Here is a 19734-nt window from a genome sequence, read left to right as displayed (position 1 = left end):
ACCCCTCTTCGCCCCCCCTTCCCCCCGCGAAGTGCCCGTCGGGGGGTTGTATGGAGGGCACGCAGCCCTGCTGCCCTCCCCGACCCCTCAGCCGCTGTCCCTCTCACGCCTGAGCACCCCCACCCGCGCTCCCACGGGGGTCCTGTCCTTTCCACCGGGAGATGGGCTTACAAACATAATGCATCTCTCCAACAGCTCCGAGCGTTCTTCTTTGTCCTCTCCATCAGGGGCTTTCCCTGCTTGGAACATCTCTAGGGGTGGCATCAGCCCCCGCTTTCCTCTTCGCAGCCCCTGCAGGGCACGTCCAGCGGGGCCGGCTCGGGGGGAGCGAAGGGAGCGGCGGGGGTGACGAGTTGGGTGGACCCGCGGGTAGCACCGGTGACCTGGCGTGATGCGCGTGTCGGGGACGGATGCGCACGGCCTTCTCACGCTCGTTCGGTGTCGAAGGGGCCGTGGGAATGACGATGGGAATAATGGCATCGTGTTTTCTCTCCATGGGCAGGTGGCTTTTGTGTGCGCTGGCGGAGGGGGATTGCCGGAGAGGAAATGTTCCTCTTCCCCTGTCCTTCTAGCTCCTGTCCTCATCTGAAATCCGCATATATTTAAAGAGAAACAAATTGGGGTGTTTTACATAGAATAAGCCGCTCCTCGTTGTTATTGGAAGGGATTGAAATGCGCGTTCCCATTAAAATGACATTAGGCGAGAATTTGTTTTGCAAATGCGAAATGTAAATTCATTTTGTGCCAGGGTATGGCGTGAATGAGTGAAGGGAGGGTGGTTTTTGTTGTAAGGAATGGGTAGTTCGCTCTGTTTATTTAAAGAGCCGTTCTTCCTTTTGGGGAAAAAAAAGCTGCTTAAAAAAATAATAAAAATCCCATTTGGTACAGTTTGCATTCAGAAGAGCATTATCAAAACATTTCCCATTTGAGATGTGAGAATAGGAGGCAGCAGAAGAATTCTCCTCCCACCTCTGAGGACATGCAGTGAAAATTCCTGAAGCACAAAAGGTTTTTCTCTGAGGATATGATTACAGCCTTTTTTTTGGCGTGAATTAATATTTTGTAAGGGCTGCGTTAAGATGATTAATTATTCTGTTTAAAATACTGTGAAACTCAAAACCAAATTATTTTTTTAGAAGGAGAGGAGTAGCTCTTCAGGAACTTTAAAATTAGGGGGGAGGGAAGATAATAGCTTGCTGAGGGTGATGTTTTAATGACCTGCCCACCAAGGTGTGGATGCAGTGAGCTGGTGTGGGAGTGGGAGACAGAGGTGACAGTTGTCTAAACCCAGGACTGGTTCAGTACAAAGGAATTTTCTTTTAAAATCAGTTTTTAAATTTATTTGTCTTTGGAACATAGCTTTGATGAGCCTTTATCCAATTCTGTGAAGGATGTGGGTGAGCGCTGGGGTCAGATGCATGCAGGACACGAAGCAGAGCAGTCCCATCCCAAAGCGATGTCCAGTGCTGGTATCCAGCATCTCATCTGCCCTGTCTCCCTGTGCTTCCTGCTGCTGCTCTGGGTGAGCCAGAGAACAGAGAGGATGGTCCTGGCTCTGGTGTTTCATGTCCCCCCTGACAAGTCTAAACCATCTCCCCGGCTTTGAAACCAGAGCTCGTGCTCATTGTCCTCGGAGCCGTCAGCTTTTTAGATGAAGTAGCACGTTCTGGAAGCGCTCGCCGCAAAGTCGGTGGGTGATTTATCTCCTGTTTCCACAGCCCAAAAGGGGCGTGTGGGATGCTCGCCATGGGAATTTGCCTTTAGAGCTGGCGGGGGGAAGGTTTGGGTCTTGGCTGTAGTGTGGCTCTTCTTCACATGGCAGTGGGTGGGTGATGTGGGGTCAGACACCTCTGTTTTTGTCCCAGGAGCAGCCACGTCACAGCCTTGCAGCCCTGAGCTGGAGGAGGAAAATTTACATCAAACAAAAGGCTGTGAAGGGCTGTGTGTTTATAGACGGGAGGCAAGGCTGAGATGTCCTCCGCCAACTTTCCACATCCATCCTGTGGATGCCTCTGTAAGGTGAGGTGGAAGAGCTCCAGCCACCAGAGACACAAACACTTTGTGGCTGTGTGTGTTTGCAATTAAGATAGGAACTTGGGAACCATTATGTCTTGGGAAAAAAATAAAAACTCCAACCCTGGCTTCCTTGATGCTCTCCAGCAGTAAATCAAAACTACTGTTCCCCTCTAAGGATCCCTTTAACGGACACCACTGGCTCCCGGTGCCATGACCTGAGGTTTGCACAGTTGAGATTTTCTGTTAATAAAGATCAGATGTTTATACAGTTGTGTTTCTGACTCAGACCTGTGAAAAAAATAGGGACAGTACAGATGTGAAATTCCTTCTCTGTGTGGTTGGAAAAATCCTTTTGAAAAATTGACAGACAAAATCCAGGAGGAATGACCTTCTGGTAATGGAGGATAGTGTGGAGGGGTGAGGGTTGTGCTTATGGGCACAAAGTGCTTCAGGCTCTGGCTCCTTCGTGCTTATAAAGCTGGCAGGTCTGAAAAAAATATATATGCCACATTATCAACCAATAATTCCTTCATGCTTAGTAAAACTTAAACGAGGCTTAAACCCTGATCTCACTGGAGTCATTAAATTGATTTTTTTTTTTCCCCTGCTCAAAGAAAGATCTTGGATGTTGAACACAGGCATCTTTGTCTTCTTAAAAACTGCTTTATTATTATGTGTACAGATCCCGTCTTTGTGTGTGTGTGGTGTGTGGGTTTTTTTTCTTTTAATTTTTAGACAAATGACAAAAGCATGCAGGAAAGGAATGCAGAAATGCCAGGCTTAATATAAAGCATGCAACTGCACTGCATGCTGGGAATCCTAAAGGATACAAAACCTTTAACGACAGCGGTTAATTTTTAACAAGTTCACTTGCATAAATATTTATGAACAAAAGTTTTTACACTATTATCTCTTGGGTTTTTGGAGAGAGAAAAGACCTTTGGTGGATTTTGACAGTAAGCTGTGATCTGGCAGAACAAATTCACGTTTCTCTCCTGTGCTCCCCAGTATGGTATAATATGGTTTGCCCTCGAGTGGTCTCGGATGCTGGTGGGTGGGCAAGTGTCCCGGGTAGTTTTAGGGGGGAATTCTGCTTTCTCATTGGTTTTACAATGACTTAGGAGAGGAAGCATCGAGCTTTGTGTTGTTCTTTGGATTGTAACCAGCCGCTTAGGAACCTACACGGTATGTGCTCCTTACCCACAGATAAGCCTTTGTGCCCCGATGGGAAGGTATGCGGTCCAGCCATAAGTACATAGGCAGAATTTACTTTTGCTGTTAGAATAACAATGAAGCAGGGCTTTAAAATGCTCTGGCTTTGTAAACACTTGGAGGGAGCCTGTTTCTTTCAAACCTGCAATTAATTCTGGATATTTTATCTGATGCTTTGCAGGTCAGTCATGAGTACCTTCCCATGTTTCCTTGTCTGGTATCTATGCTGGTCATGTAGGTGCTGGGGTTTTTTTAACCTTGCTTCAACAGCCTTCTGACTGGGCAGAGGTTAAGCAAGACCTGATACCTGTAAGTGATATCTGTAAATGCATTTTAATTGGAGGAGTTCAGATTTGGAAGCTTTTTATTACACTTCAGTTTTCAGCTTGTGTTTGTCTGTGTTTGTAATGATGCCTGTTGAAATGTAGCTTCAGAGGTAAAAATACTGATGATTTCCAATGTGGTTGAAACCACTTCTAGCTTTTTTTTTCCAAACTATTTTTAGGTTTTAAGCTTCTTTTTTTCTTTTCCCCTAGAAATGCTCACTTTTAGGCAAGCGTTTGGTTTCCTGCCCCTGTGACGTGGTATGGAGCAGAGTATAAATTTATATCCAGTGGTGTGTTGCTTTATAGAGCTGTTTATTTTGGGGAAAACACTTTGATGGGGCTCTCTAGGGCGAATTGTGGTTGCTTTTGTTTTGTGTAAAGATTGGTCTCCTCCTGGGTCTGGGTTTAAAGCTGTATCCGGCAGGAGCAGGTTTGGAAGGAACGCCATGGGTTGTGAAAGGTTTTTTCAGGTTAAATCCTGGTGTCCTGTGTCTGAGTGCTGCTGAGGGAGTTTAATTTTTCTGTATCCTTTTAGTTTTTGTGTGGGATGCTTGTTGTACAACATGTATCCAATTTGCTAATTAATTTTTACTTTGTTTTTCTTTATGGGTAGATTACTCGATCCTACCCTATGTATTAAAATACTTTAAACCACATAAAAGGCGCTGGCAGAGGTTCATTAGCCCTATCATGATGGAAACTCTTGTACATTTTAAATATACATTAAGCTCTTTAGGTTTCTAATTATCTTTTTCTTAACATATATAATTAAAACAAAGTATTATTAGGCGTTAGAACTTACGATCTGTTTATTGCTGCTCCCTCATAGGTGAGATGTTTCTTGAGCCTGTTCTGGACTGTATTATAGAAACTGAAAAAGAAGATGATGAAAACCACCAGAGTTTCTTGCTGGTAGTGCAGGGAGAGCTGGGATGACAGCTGGAATTTTAACCTTTTATTTTAAGCAGATTTATTTATTGGCTTTTGAGTCTTTTTCAAAGAGTATAAACAGATCCTCTGAGGCTGGGATGTCTTTTGAACTAGGTGGTTAATTAAATGATACTAACTTAGAGGCCAGAAAAATAAAGCACAAGAAATAAAATATTTAGTGTTGGCTTTAAGAATAAATAGGTTTCAAACATTTTTCAGAGTATGAGTCCTAGTTTCTGACTTCTGAGCTGGCAGTAGGAGTTTGTTCTCAGCTCACCTGTGCTTTATAAAGCTTAGTCTTGAGCTTCCAAGTTGCGTGTCATTCACAGCAGATTTTCATTTTGCTCACATCTAGGGAGAATATTTTAGGAAATATTTAACAGTGCTAAAACTGCAATAACATAAACCACATGTGCCTGCTTGCTTTGTTTTTGAAGCTTTGTGTGAGGGAATGTGCTTTGCTGTTATTTGACGCTCGCTTTGATGTTAGATGTTTTATGATTAGTCCCTCAAACCTCAGATAGGACTTTTGGAAAACTTAAATGAGCTTGTCTGTCTGATAGCTCTGTAAAGTCACATTGAGCTGTGAATTGTCTTGTGTTGTGTCAGCTTTTAATTTTCTTTGAAAAGAAAAAAGTTTTTAAAAAATAATCTTGGTAGTATTAGGATGGAAGAGTTTGAGGGCTTATGTATTTCCTTGGCATATACTGGAACCTTGCCCTGGAGGAGGACCTGGTTCCTGGGGGAGATGGAGTCCTTGGTGGTTCTGGGGTTATGTCCTGCTCTCCTTTCCCAGTGAGAGACCTGCTCCCCTCTGGGGTTAGCTCAGACGAACAGCATGGCCAGCTTGTGCTTGCAGTTGTTTTTCAGGGGGTTTTCATTTAGGTGACACGGACAGCTTTGTGCTTAGTAGTGACGTTGGTTTTCTCCTACTGCTTTTGAGGCTGGGAGTAGCTCATGTGGGTGAGGAGCTGGGCATGGTTTTTTAGGAGAGCAGAAGCGTCTCTTCACTCTCTCAAGGTGGCCAGGCTTGGGGATTCTCAGTGTGAGGCCAAGGCTTGTTGCTGCATGGTGCTACATTGTGCGTGAAGTCAGTGAAGTTTCTTCTGGGGCGTTGTGCTGTTTCTCCCAGGGGTGTGAGGCTTTGACTTTGTTCTTCTGCCATTCTCTGAGGAGTCAAACTTGTGTGTAGCATCCTGGGTGAGGTGGTGAGGAAGGATCCTTTGCTTTTCAGAGCTTGTTTCTGCTGGTGGGGCAGTGGAAGACACCTGGACAGGTGGGTACTGGGATGGCCTCCTGGCTTTGCTCAGCAGGAGTCAGGTGATGGTTGAACCTGCTTCTCTGTCAATCTCTCCAGCTGTGGCTGGTGCCAGTGACTTTATTTTGCAGGTAGGTGGAGATGTAGAATATCTTGAAGGTGTTAAAAATGAACTTGTAGTATGTCCTACTGTATCTTTGATGCTGTCTTGAACAGGTTGTGTCATGGCATTGTCATAGTCCTGGTCTTCTGGGGATGAGAGGAGGGGAGGAAAGTGACTTCTCTGGGTAACTGGTTCCTTCCTCTGCTGAGCTTTCGCTTTCTCTGGCATCAGCATCAATAGAAATTGATCTGTTTTCCAATGAAAACAAAAACTGAAAGACACCAAACCTTCGCTATGCTAATAAGTGCAATAGGACAAATCTAGCATCTGGAGCCAGGATGTAGGATGGCAGTGGGGAGCTCTCCCTGTCTGCACCCAGAGCTGCCCAGGCCCTGGAGATGTTGTCCTCCACACTCAGGAGAGAAGTGCTGAGCCCATTTCATTTTTCACCTGTATTCACAAGGGTTTGATATATGGGCTTGACCCCCAAGTTCTTTTGTGCTTTTGCTCCAGGAGTTAGGAAAGGTCCTGATAACATCTCACAGAGAGACAGGTCCTTCAAAACCTTCTTGGGGGATGTGGGTAGGAAAGCTTCTTTATGGTTTTAAAATAAAATGTCCCAGAAATAAAATGCAATTTTTCAAAGGCTTTTTTCTGTTCTTTTAATCCTGTGTTTAAATATGAATAGATTCCACTTAGTTGGTATGGTGGGTGTGTTTTATTAAATGCTGAGGATTCACCTGTGCAACAACCACCACATTTCTCTCAAAATGGATTTTCTAGTGCTGCTTTTTAAGAGCATTTGCTTTTTTGTTTCAAGCTTACGGCTTAGGATTTTGTGCAGGATTGGGGTTAGCCCTTGTAAAATGGTGCATTTAAAGTAATGCACAAATTAATAAAACCCTGGGCTTTTACTTGTCGCATTGTAGGTGCGTGTTGCCAGGGATTTTTCTTCTCTTTTTTTTTTTTTTCTCATTAAAAACAAAGGCATGAATGTGCTTAGGAAGCAGATCTGCTGGGATGCCAGCTTGGAAGGGCTGCATGCGGATATATTGGTCCAGCTTGTTGTCTGCAAATGTCCTGCTGCTGTCGCCCCGGGTTAAAATGGGGCAGGGGGGTCTGTGTCCCCCTTGCCATGCCCTGCTTGTTGCTGATGCCCGTAATGAGCTGCCTGCACCTTCACCACCCAGCTCGTTTGACCGGGGCCGCTAATCATTATTGAGCTTTGCTCAGCAGGATGCAGCGTGGTATCTGCCTGGCTGCTGTCCTTGCACCTGGAGACGGTGCCAGTGTCCCCGCAGCTGCTGGAGCGGGGGGATTCCCCGTGGGAACGCCGGAGGCTTGGTGTCTGGGACCTTGGCAAGGTCAGGGCAGGCTGTGCCCCTGGTCTGGGTGCTGACCAGTAGCCCTGGCCTCTGTCCTTTGACTGATACCAGCATGTTGGTGACTGCTTTGGGACACCAGTCACAGGCGTTCCTTGTTACTGGTGCTGTGTGGTGTTTAAAGGCTGGGGTGGCAGGAGGTATTTCGTGCTGTGCCTTGTGTGGTTGCCTTGATGAAAATGAGTACTCTGTCAAAGGAGTGGTAAAGCAACAAATAGTTCCTGAGATAAATAAAATTTCCATTAATGAACTACAATGGCTTTGGGTGCCAAATTAAAAGAAGCGTGTCTGGAGATGAAAAGAATGCATTTCTGTCTCACTCACTAATTCTCATCTCTTTTGATTTTCTTTATCATCAGAAAGACATTTTAAAAATTTTTTTAAAGCCAGTTGTGTTTATTTTGGTAACAGTTCATTGGCTGCTCTGTGTACAGAAGCTTTCTCTTGAAAGTACTGAAACTATATTAAAAGTGCTTTTGGCTGTCATCTTTTATTTTGCTTCTCCTTCGTTCTTTTCCCAAAGCTGGATCGTTGCTATATCAAATGCTCTGAAACTGTCTGGTAGCGTTTTCCCTGTGGTGCTCCGTATAAACTGGAAATAAAAAGGGAAGAAATTGCAGGATTTGGATTTCTGCAGCTTTTTCCCCCTCTGTGTGTGTGTGTGTGTGTGTCCCATTGAAGTCTGAGCAGCTGTCCCCATCCGCACAGCCCGCTGATGGCATGCACAGATCTGTTTCTTGTGATTAAAAGGAGAAAGAATACCCCAGTGTTCAGAGAGGAGCTGGGGGGGTGAGTGAGCACCCAGGGAGTAGCAGGTCTTTCCTCCTGCCTGCCTCTGCCTGCTTGGCCCAGTGACCAAGGGAGCTGGAGCTCCTGTTCTTGTCCTCGCAGCCTTGTGGCTTTATATCCCAGCGAGGGTGGTGGGCTGTCCTGCTGCAGCATCTCCACCCTGGGGTGAGCTCCTGCATCCTGCACCAGTGACCTGCAGAGGCCCTGTGGTTTTTATTCTTTTCTGAGGGTGTCGAAACATTTCAGCGCTGCTGCAGCCGCTCACTATCGGCGTGCTTTGAAAAATGCCCAGCAAGTGTCAAGCATCTGTCTGTGAAGGGGGAGGAAATCCCCCCCCCCGTTATTATTTTCTCCCGATTGTCCTCGCTTGGTGTGGCTTTGGCTATTATGGGTTTGTAAAATAGAACTATATATGACCTTTTATCTTACAAGAAATAGGTTAAGCCATTTTTAAAGAAAGTGGTGGAGTCAGCAGTGCTGCTAAGGAGATGCTTTCGCATGGTTGATAGGCTGTGAAGCCGCTCAATGGACTTTGGTTTCAGAGACAATATCTGTTTAAATTAATCTTTGTCAGATACATGCCACTGCAGACAATTCAAATTCCATTTGCTTTCTGATCTCATAACAAAAAAGCACCTTACACTGGTTCTTTTATCGGAAAATTAACTTTTGTCTGTGTGTCCTGGAAACAGGGGTGGCATAAAATCTAGTTAAAAGGCTCTGTTATAGGAGGATTCTGTTTCTTTGTACAAGGCAGACTTTTTTTTCTCCTTCTTTCCCCTGTGTGCATTTAAAAAGAAGACGAGTGTTTGAGATAGATTAAGGAGAATGCCAGCAGATGGACCGATTCTGTTGTTGCTGCTGGCAACCATCTAAGCAGCCATTTTGAACAATGCTGATACCGGGGTACTGATAACACAAAGATGAGGATGGGATAAATATCCAGCTAGTCCCTTTCTCCCCGCCTGCTCCTCCTCCCTCCCTTTCACGCTGCTGCTGCAGCCCTGTTATTAGAGAACCCGATTGTTTCCAGAGAAATGCTTCATCCTCTTAGCTCGGCTGGTGGATGTCTAGCATTGCTTATCTCCTTGATTTTCCTCATGTTTAGTGGAGATGCTGGCAGATCAGCTTCTCCTAGGAGTGCCCACAGCATTGGTCATAAGTGGAATGGGATGTACATTTGGGTGTTTTGCAGTAGCAATGCTGTTTTCCCTGCCCCAGTAAAGCATGGGGTGGTTAGTCCTTCCCTTGTAAATGGAGACGGTTTCCTTCCATCCTTGTGCACATTTTATGTGCTTAATTACAAAGTGGGGGGCATGAGATTGAGATGTCCTTTATGCCAAAGCAATTAGCATGGGGCAATGATCACGAATTGAGAGCATCCCCATTGCCTGGTCTCTCTACCCCTTTCTCCCACTCATGGCGTTGTCTTGCTCTTGGGTATCTTGGTCATGTTCATCTCCTGGACCTGCTGCTCTTGGAGTTTCTTAAGGTCAGTACCAGTATCTCTTTGGCCTGCTGGATTTTTGACACTGGAATTGGTGACCTTCTATCTGTCTGGTTTCCAGCTCCAAGGAAACAACCCTTTAACTGATGAAGAAAACCCAACCAAGCTTCATCTTTTCCTAGCAAACAACAAAAAGGCTGGTTTGTGTTTTGCAGTTGGGCCAGGATGAGCACAGGGCTGTTCAGGGGAACCTTTGCCCTGAGTTCAGTGTGATCCTGAATGTGGGATCTGGAGAATAGTCAGGGGATGCTGTGTAGCCTTTAAATGTTCCAGGAGCTTAAGGTGAGCAGCAATAAGCTGGTGTGTTCCTCTTACCCACAAGTCTTTAGACCATGGGCTGAAACTTTCATCCAGTACCTCTTAGAACTTTGAGCGAGGCAGTGCTCTAACGGCAGCTTTTGGTCCAATTAAAACTTCTTTGGGGTTAAAAAATGTATGGATAAGTCTCAAATCTGTATAGAATAGAATCATGGAACATATATCTAATTATACACAGTAGATGGAACTTTACTCTAAAGCAGCAGATGTAAGGATTAAAATGTAAGGATTAAAAAAAGGAGCTGGGCAAGCATTTTATGGTTTTCTTTTTTAATTTGTCCCTTGTGTCTGGTACGTTTGAGGCAAAAGTTACTTCTTTTTTTTTTCCTGTTGGGAAGTATCACTTCTGTATTGAGCCTTCCCTCTTTTAAGCCTGCCTTATTTCATCTGTAAGATGTGGGCTTGCCATATTTGAGGTACTTGCTAAAACAAGGAGCATCTGGCCTGAAAGTAGAAAAATCAGGCTGTAAATTCCACTTGGAAATGTTGTCATGGTGTGTTGGGAAGTTGTTGAGGTCAGCTGAGCTCTCTAAAGACTTGGACTGAGAAGCTGAGGGTCTCACTAGGTTGTATTTGAGGTTAGCTGGCATCACTGACAGATGCTTTTAGCGACACTCAGAAGGCTCCAGTCCCTGTGTTGTCCCCAGTCACCTCCTTTTGAGGCTTCTGCCCTGTTGCTTCACCTTGATTGCCTTCATGTTGCATTAGGAGATGACTTCTGGAGACTGGAGAAGGGGTGAGGGAAGAAGTGCCTGTTTTAAGCAGATACCTTCTAGGAAAGATGATGAGTGGGACAATGAAGTGTGCTCTTCTGTCCCTTTGGCTCATGATAAGGTCAGACCTCAAAAGGCAAGTTTTGGTGGAGAAAAACTGCAAACCAGTGTGTGACAAAGCATGATGGTGAACTTGGGTGGCTTCTAGTGTGCTGCTTCTGCTCACTTGCCACCTCTGTGGAAAATATTACTCACCCACAACAGGCGCACAGCAAGTGCTTGTGGGATGACCAAGAACGAGCAGTGGGGTTTTTAGAGTACTGTTAAGCTATGCCCTCTGAAATGGGGCAGAGTGGAGCTTAGTCCTGTTCTTTCCCTGAACCCCTGGATGACATGGAAGGGTACATTGCCTCCCCTTTGTGGAGCTCTCTTCATCTCCTACTTCTCTCGAGTTTGACTCAGTCTGCTTTAGCTTCAAGGGACCCATCCCACTACATAACATTCAGGTTCTTTGGCTAACCCTCCTCAGGAGTGCTCGATAGCAGCCAGCTTTTTTGAGATTGAGGAGTATCTTCAGTGGTTTATGAGGCTGCTGATTTCATCCTGACCATATTGTTGAGGGCATATGGAAAGAGCGAGTATCTTCATCTGCATCACTGTCCACTTTGAGTCACAGTCCTCACACAGCTCAAGTAGCCATTGTCTCTAAAATTCATTGCAGTGCCATGGTTTGAAAGGTTCCCATGTGCTGTGCTTTGCTTAAGCTGGAAGTTATTTGCCAGTGGCTCACAGTGGGCTCCCTTCCCTGTGGGGTATCTCAGAGGCAGAGGGAACTGGAGGTGTTTTACAGCTGCTGCTGTACTTGCTGGGAAAGGGTGCAGAGTGAAATTTTCCTCTGTTATCTTTCTGTCCGTGTTATAATAAAAATTTTCTGTGACTTAGGCTCTGAAAAATCATAAAAATTTAGTAAAACTAGACAGGATAAAGATGAATGGGTAGTTGTTTCTAGTCATGACTCAGTTTCTCAACATTCCCTAAAGAAAAGAGGGATGTGGAAGGATGACTTAAAGGGGATTGATGAACATTCCCTGTATCTGAAGGAGGCACTGCTGATGTTTTTCCCTTGCCTGCTTGGTTTTTGCCTCATTTCTGGTGGCTCCCAGCTCAGCCCAGAGCCTGTGGTGTAAACACTGTGGGAAGGGCTGATGCCCAGGAGGGTTTTTTCCCCCACCCTTTCCCACACCCACACAGAGGTAGGCCACACCAAGGTTTCCTGGACTGAGGTTTGATGAACCATTAACCTAAAAATGCCCTGAGTAGGAAGAAAATGTTTCCAAGGACTAAAAATCTTGCAACGCTTCTGAAGTGGGAATGGGAGCTGTGGTTTGCCTAAGCAACTTTTTGTGCTCCTGGCTCTGCTGTGAGCTGGCTGTGCTTTGTGGGTGCAAGGGTATGTTTGGGATCTTGCTGAGATGGGAAGGCAACCCTCCAGGGCTGGGTCAGCCACAGGGGCTGCCTTCCAAGCAGATGTCGTTTTGGCGTGAGGCTCAGCAGGTTTAAGACAGGATGTCCCTTTACTCCAGAGAGCTGAAAGTATTGAAATAAGTAACAGGCTGGGAATGTCTGAATCCAGTTATGAATTCCTGGGGAAGAGGATTTGGCAATGGCAGGATGTCTTGTGGGCAGGCTCTGCGCTGGGGGTGGGGAACGCACCTCGCTGTCCCGTGGGCTCTGCTGGGAGCCAGGTGCTGGCAGGGCAGCTTGGCTGCGTGAGCCCCTTCCTCTTCAGGACATGCCAGGTCCAGTTCCAGTGCTGAAGGAGACAACTGCCCTCCTCATCCATTGCTTCTTCTGTTCTTCAGTGAGGGGAGGAGCGCCTCACTGGAAAGGTGGGAGCAGTGGTGTCAGCCAGACGTGGCTGTGGGGGGCTGTGGTGTGGTGGCTCTGGGGGTGGCCCAGAGGATGACCTGGTGGCTGCAGTGTGTGTGGAACTGGAAGATTGGGCTGCCCAGGGAGGTGGGCACAGAGACACACGGGTGGGGGGAGGTTGATTCTACTCCAGAGCTGTGTTAGTGGCTGGGACTCGGAGCCTGTCTGTCATTGAGTCCCAGTGGTCACATTCCTGAGGGCTTTCCTAGAGCTGCCTCAACAGCACGGGTGACGCTGCAGCTCAGGAAGGAGCTGTGACAGCAGGATCCTGACCCTATTTTCATAAATAGTAACAGCATCTCTAAAGGCTTTGAGGGCTTGGTTGGGAACAGAACGGCCGGGTTCCCCTGTGTCTGGCAGTGGTCAGCAGCAGATGCTTGGGGAGGAGATCAAGAAGCAGGGCTGGAGCAGAGGGATTCTTCCCTGGTGTGAACAGTCTCTCCAGCCAAAGGGCTGCCCTGGCTCTCAGCTGCAGTGTGGATGCACAAGGAGATGGTTTGTGACAGCAGCCCTGGCCCCACATCTCCTGAAGCACTGGGATTATCCCTGAGTCTCCTGGGAGGTAGCATCCCTGCTGTGGGTGTCAGGATGGCCCTCCCTGGCAGGGACTGCTGGCACTGCTCTGGGAGGCAGCAGTGATGCAGCACTGGTGGGGCTAAAGAGGCTTTTGGAGGGACCAGCACTTCTTCACTCCACTTTGATGCCATCCTGGATCTGAAGGCTGAGGTTTGGGAGACAAAGCAAAGAGCTGTGGATTCTAACAGGGTGTGAGGAATATGTAGTAAAAAAACGTGCAGTAGCACCAGTCTCTATTTTTTTCCTTTCTTATTACAATCTTCTAGATGGTTTGACTTTGCTAAATATTTTAGCACTACTCTAATTGTAGGACAAGTTAAATTCCCAGTGCTAATATTTCAACAGAGTTAGCAGTCTGGAGGCAGCTGCAGCTCTCTGAAGGGCTGCCTCATCTTGGGGTGTCTGCTCTGTGTGTCTGGCCCTCTCTGAGATGCCCAAGGTTATCCATTGAGGAATGACCCCTAGTGTAGGGATATTTGCTGGAAAGAAGCAGAGCTCTTCAGCCTCCTGCTTGCAACTTTTTAACACGTAGCTTGTTTGCTGTGGGTTGCAGTGAATTCGTATCCTGCTATGGAAGATGCATCTGGAGGATGTCCCATGGACCGCTTTGGACGAAGAGCTGCTGCTGGGTAGACCTGTGGGATCTCTTTGCCTCATGGGTTTTCGGCAGCATTACTGTATTTGGAACATGCAGTGCTCTCAGGAGGTTGGGTGAAAGGTTTTCCTTGGAGTTCAGGAGAAAGTGTTTTTTCTTTAAAAGGGTAACTTGGGGTGAGAGAGAAAGAAAGAGAAGCAGCCTAATCTTGCAATTTAAATATATTTAAAGATTCCTTCTGTTTAAGTTTGCTTCCTAGCCTTGATCAGAAGGAAATGCTGTTAGCTACAGAGTGGAATAAATCGAGGGCACCCTTATCTGTGCAAGATAAATTACTATTGTTTAGGAAAGACACTCCAGGGATTGAAGAATTTAATTAAATACACAGGGATTATGAATATGCATGTAAATTAGACAATCTAGATATGACATGGCTACAACTGCAGGGAATTGTTCAAACTTAAAAGTGTAATCATTCTTTTTATCGGGATGTGGGGATGGGTAACAAATGAGAAGATTCCCTTTCCCATTTCCCTCTGCCTCGCCGGTCTCAGGTCATTAGGCAGTGGGAATTACCCGTCTCGGATCAGCCCTCCACAAGCCCGCAGAGATGATGCACTGGAGCCTTCCTCCACCCTAATGAGCCACTGCAGGAGCTGAGGGAGAAATGGGGGTTGTGGTGAGGGGCTGCCACTGCCATGACCCACATAAGGGCTTTGGGAGGGTGGGGGATGTGATTTGCCTTCTGCTGAGGCAGGGGAGGACAGTGCTGTGGGCAGGCTGTGCGCTGCAGGCTTGCTGCTGGCTCTCCTGGTACCTCCCCCGGAAAGAAGGATGCTTCAAGGCATGGAAACATATATGCTGCGGTTTCAGAGTGTCTTCCTAAAAATCAAGGGGCTAGGGAGTGCAAATATTGATTGGTCAGCTTTTCTGCCCTTTTCTGGTGGTTTTATAGGGGTGCCCCCTTCAGTGTGATCACTACTGTCTAGGAAGCAGTATGGAAATCACAGAATTGTTTTTTAGAGACTAAGATCAGTGTGAACAAGAGAGGAAAGATTGAAATATTTCTTAAAAGTCAAGACACCTGAGGAATTTACAATGAAATGTGGGAATGTGCTCGTGCTGCCCTCCCTGCCAGGTCTGGGCTCTTTGTAGCATCCTGCTGATTTGCTGATCCAAGGCAGGTTCTTCAAAGGACATTAACTGCAGTAGATGGTGCTGCCTTGAATGTGTTTAATTTGCAACTCTTAGAGGTGACATCTAATAACAATGCAGGGAAATATTTTTCTTTTTTTCCCCTGTGTCTCCTTTGTTTGACTTCACCTCCATCAGCTCGGTTTCATTGTTCTGCTAAAATCAGACTTCTCTCTAGTTTGAGTCCAGGACCTGCAGGTGAAGAAATAAATTACTACAAGCCCCCAGCCTGTGAATTACATGTAATTTTTAAAATAGGCAGTGAAACGTGGACATGATCTGACTTTGAACTTGACTTGTTTTTAAAAAGAAATAGAGAGGCTGGATCTTGACTAGCTGCTTTTCCTCACCTTTCAGTTTTTTGCTTTTCAGTTGGCCAGAGCTGGATGCGATGGATCTGTTCTGTTGGCAGGTCCCCATCGGGACCCCCGTGAGCCAGGGGCAGGAGCAGAGCTGAGCCCCTGGATGGCTTCCCTGGGGACCTGGGGGTGATCTGTAGGGCCAGACCCAGGTCTGCTCTGGGTCACCCCTCCACGGGTGGAGCACCAGCTTCTCTCACCTCCTCCACCCCCATTGAATTGGGGCCTTATGGTAATCAGGAGCTCAGTCCTGTCCTGTTTGAGCCACGTGGGAACAATTCCTATTTATCATTTTGAAAAGTGGTTGATTTTCCAACCCTTGGCTCATGGGTTCTGATTAAAAAACAACAAAGAAAGAAACCCCCCACATCTGACAACGTGAAATATTTAAAGCCTCCACACTGCACATTTTTTCAAAAACCTCCGAAGACCTGCTTTTTATTTTTGTCAAGGAAAAATATAATAGGAGAATATTTGTATGGGTGCACAAGTGCATAGAGAGATTTGAACCTTTGTAGTAAAGTATTTCTAATAAAAATTTAATGTCCTCAAGACAGTGTTATGGCAGCTCATTACTACTAAAGGTCATTTGAAGAGTATTGATCCTAAATGTTACAGCTGAATGTAAACTTTGACTGTTACAGTTATTAATGTGTATTTATGATCTATGGGATATGTGTAAAGTGAAAATGAGAATCTAAACGGTATGCTGAGCTCATTTGCTTCAGGATTGCCAAAGGCTGAGTTCATGCAATTCACCTCGGTTTTAAGCATGTCTGTCATCTTTGTGTTACATGGTTTGAGCCTTATTTATTTTTATTTTTTTTAGCTGGAAAAATCCTTTAGTCCTGCCCTAGAAAAGAAATGCGTTCTTGAATTTTTGGTCATGCCCATGACACATCCTGAGCTTTCTATCTTTGCCTAAATGTATATTGGGGAGCAGTTTTGCATTCAGCTTCCATGCTGACACACACAGTACCAAGGGCTGAACTTTGTGTGTGACTGAATTGCAAGCATAAGTAGGAGCTCTGAGGAGCATGAATCTACTCTGAGTGTAATTAGAAGGTTATGCCACTGAAAAGCAATAGTTTTTTTTTTTTTAACTGAATTAATTAAAAATGTTAATGTTGTATACTGAGAGAACAAGTGGTACTATATTTATATTTTTACTATACTGTAATGCACCTATGTTTGCACATCAGAGGCAGAAAGGCTGTATTCACAGGGAATTTTAAGGCTCTTTGTATTAAAAAAAAGAGAAAAATAGACAAGAAACCTGTGGTGGTAGGAGGAAGATAAACGGTGCTTGTGATATTTCAAAGTCACATTAATCTTTTTTTCTTCCCTTTTTTTCCTCCTTTTTTCTTTTAATGTATGACTTTCTCCAGGGAAATTGTCTCCTCATGACTGCAGCGGATTAATGTGCACAGATCAGCTCCTGCATTATTTTTCTGTTTTGACAGAGTGGTGATTTTTATATGCACGTCCCTTTCTGCTGAGATTACAGCTCATGTTCTTGGAGTTTGGAAGAGTTCCCTGCCAAGGAGTGGTGAGGAGCAGGAAGCAGCCGTTGGGATGCACAGCGTTAGCAGGGAGCTCTCCGTGGGTGCGGAGGCTGTGGGTTTGGTGGTCAGCATGGGAGCCTGGTGGCGGTCAGTGAGGGTGAGTGCCCACAGCCAAACCCTGCTGGACGTGCTGGGACTCGTGGCACAGGGTGCTCTGCCTGGTGCCCTGAGGATGCTGATGTGGTTTGGTGGGAATTTGGTGCTGGTAGGAGGTGTGGGCATCCAGTAGTACAGAGGAGCCAGTTTTGGATGGGTTTGTGACTGCACTGGCAGTCCCTCAAATGATCCTGCTGCTGTCCAGGCTTGTTGATGTCAGCTTATTTATTTTAAATTGCAGTTAAATATATGTTTTTCTGGTGATCTCTGGTAAAGTTTTGCTTAAACAAAGACAGGACAACTGAGCCAACTCTGGCAAACCTATGGGAATGGGACAGGTTTGGCCTTCTTTCTCTCCCTGTGGCTCCCACAGTATCTCTGGGCACAAACTTGACGTTGGATTTCTGATGATCATTGCATCCTGTTTTTAATGGTTTGTCTAGACAGTGCTGACATAACTATGAAAATACTTTGGTGACCTAGTCTAGAATTAGTGCACATGAAGAAATCAGCCCTCGCTTCTGATGTTTGCAATCAGTTTGAATGACTATACTGTAGCACAACTTAAGAGGGAGGCAGATTTGGAGTTGCTCCAAAGAGCAAGTCGTGAGCAAAACACATCCAAATAAACCCATGTGGTAAATATGCATTGTATAGGGACAATGCCAAAATGCAGGTTAGCCACAGCTTGCCTCGGAGCTGTGTGACAAGTTTATGGATTCTGGTGCAAGGCTGGAGTTCCCCCTTGGTTGGCCCAAAGTTTTTCTGGGAAGCGCGTAACCCAAACTCTGAACTTGGTCTATGTGATGTTGTGCCTTGTATTTGGAGAAACTTCGTCAGCATAAAAACAATGTGTTCCTTCCAAACATCAGCTGTATTGTTGACAATGCCTTGGATTAGGAGTTTGTAAACTTTGGGAGCAGTGGTGTGTCCAGTCAGTTAGCTCAGAAATACCTGGCACGTCAGTGCTGGTGACTCTCAGCAGTTTAATGGCACTGGACTTCACTGGGCCTGGTTTTGAAGCCAGTCTGTGTAGCACTACCCTCTCCAGAGTGTGTGACCTGCCTTTAGATTACTAATCCCAGATATTTTAAGATAACATAAGACTCCTGAGCTGTAGGGACTGTGTGGATATTTCTACAGACTGTCTCCAAAGAAACCCATGTATGGTTACTTGCTGATGTGAGAACTTGGGCACCCTGGAATAAGGGTGAAACTGGAGAGGTTCTTGGTTGTAACATAGCAATAAAGCTGTGGGAAAGATTTGGTTTTGGTGGGGGTGTGTAGTTCCACCTTCAGTGGGATCGATAGCCTTTGAGAGCTGGATTGCTGCCCTCAGAGGGGACAACAGCACATTCCCCATTCCTGTAGTGTAAACAGGGAAAAGGGGGGCAAAATGTGAAATGTTGGTTCATTTGCAGGGAAATAAATGACATGTGAAAGGGAGTCTGACAGAGCACTACAATGTTGTGTGCTTCATGCATAGCTAGGTAGCACGTGGAGGCACTTCCCAGATGTGAGAAAACTGTCTGCTGCCCCCAGGAACTCCCTCTCCATGTGGGAACGGGAAGAGTTTTCCAGGCAGCATGAACAGAGAAGGAAGAAGAGGACAGACAGGGTGTGTGCAGGGGTCTAGTTTTCTTTAAGGTTGAAGGAGAGGGATGGCAGTGCAGGTGGAGCCAGGAGCAGCACCTTGTGCCAAGGCTCTTTGGGGGCTTGTGGGTTAGTAGGAATTTAGGATGGAGAAGTCCCTTTGGGTGGCAATGGAGTCCATCCTGTCAGCGTGAAGTGTTGCTTTGTTTGCCCAGCAGCTGTTTTTATTCTTGGATTGTCATGAGCTGCAAGTGTCTTGGTGAAGAGGGGCAAGAGCAGGAGCCCATGAGCTGGGCAGTGGGCATAGGGTGAGGGCTGGTATGCAGTGGAAGGTGTCCCCTCTGGTGTGCTGTAGGATTTGTTGGTGCAAATGCCTAAAAATTCTCCTCTTACTCTTCTTCTGCCTGGAGAAACCTTAGGGCAAGCAAGAATGAAGAAAGATGGCCAGTGAAACCTGTGGATGTTACCTCAGTATGGCACTGAGGAGGGCTGGAGAGGTCTCTCAGGTTGATATCTGCAGGAAAAAGATGTGTGGATTTATTGAGGAGGGCAGTTAGGGATTTGAAGAGTTTTCTGAAGGACGCCTCCTGCTGCGGATGGTTGGGGGTTGTGTACGTGGGGCAGCACCGACCCTGCATTGTGCAGGGGAATGTGGTGGATCCAGGTCCATCTCTCTGCTGCCCTCCCTGTCTGCACTGGCATCTCCCTCTGTGGGGACAGCAGCAGGGTGGAGGAGATGTGCAGATGTGTGCAAGACCCAGTGTGCAAGGGCTTGATGCCTGATGGTGGTGCAGTGACTTTCTGTGCCCTTGAGCCTTTGCAGAAGCACCATCGCAATAACCAAAGGCAACCGGTCATGACATTTCAAGGCCGGTGGGGAGCCTGGCCCGCCTGCCTGCTGCTGTTGGAGGAGGTGTTTCATGACTACCATTAGTTACATGCTTGAAGAGGGAGGAAACAAACCTTTACTGAATTGGAAGCCTTGTGAAAAGGTCACACTTCTGAAAAGCTGCGCATTTTAAGACTGCTCAGCTCTGCAAAGCTGCCTTTGAACTGGAAGTGTGGGAGTTTAACACCCTTGCGACAGCTCTGGGCGTATTAAACCCACAAAGCAGGAGCTGGAACCAGCCTTGGAGTTTAACTCTTACCAGGTGGATGGCTTCACAAGGGGAGAGAAGCCTGGCCCTGGTAGGTCTCCAAGGACTAGCAGCATCGGTGTGAACCCAGACCTTCTGCCACACATTAGAGTATCCACTTGGGAGGGAAATGGTGC

The 19734-nt window shown here is 46.3% G+C and overlaps 1 protein-coding gene across 1 annotated transcript in view; it reads left to right on the top strand.

Annotated features, from left to right (window-relative positions):
- Nucleotides 1-19734, top strand: part of ZSWIM5 (zinc finger SWIM-type containing 5) — a 97049-nt gene that overhangs the window by 998 nt on the left and 76317 nt on the right. The gene's annotated exons all lie outside the window — the stretch shown is intronic.

Source organism: Molothrus ater, chromosome 9 (assembly GCF_012460135.2).
Source record: "Molothrus ater isolate BHLD 08-10-18 breed brown headed cowbird chromosome 9, BPBGC_Mater_1.1, whole genome shotgun sequence".
Classification (NCBI taxonomy): domain Eukaryota; kingdom Metazoa; phylum Chordata; class Aves; order Passeriformes; family Icteridae; genus Molothrus; species Molothrus ater.
The sequence above is the reverse complement of the archived record's forward strand: the minus strand, read 5'-3'. Positions and strand labels throughout refer to the sequence as shown.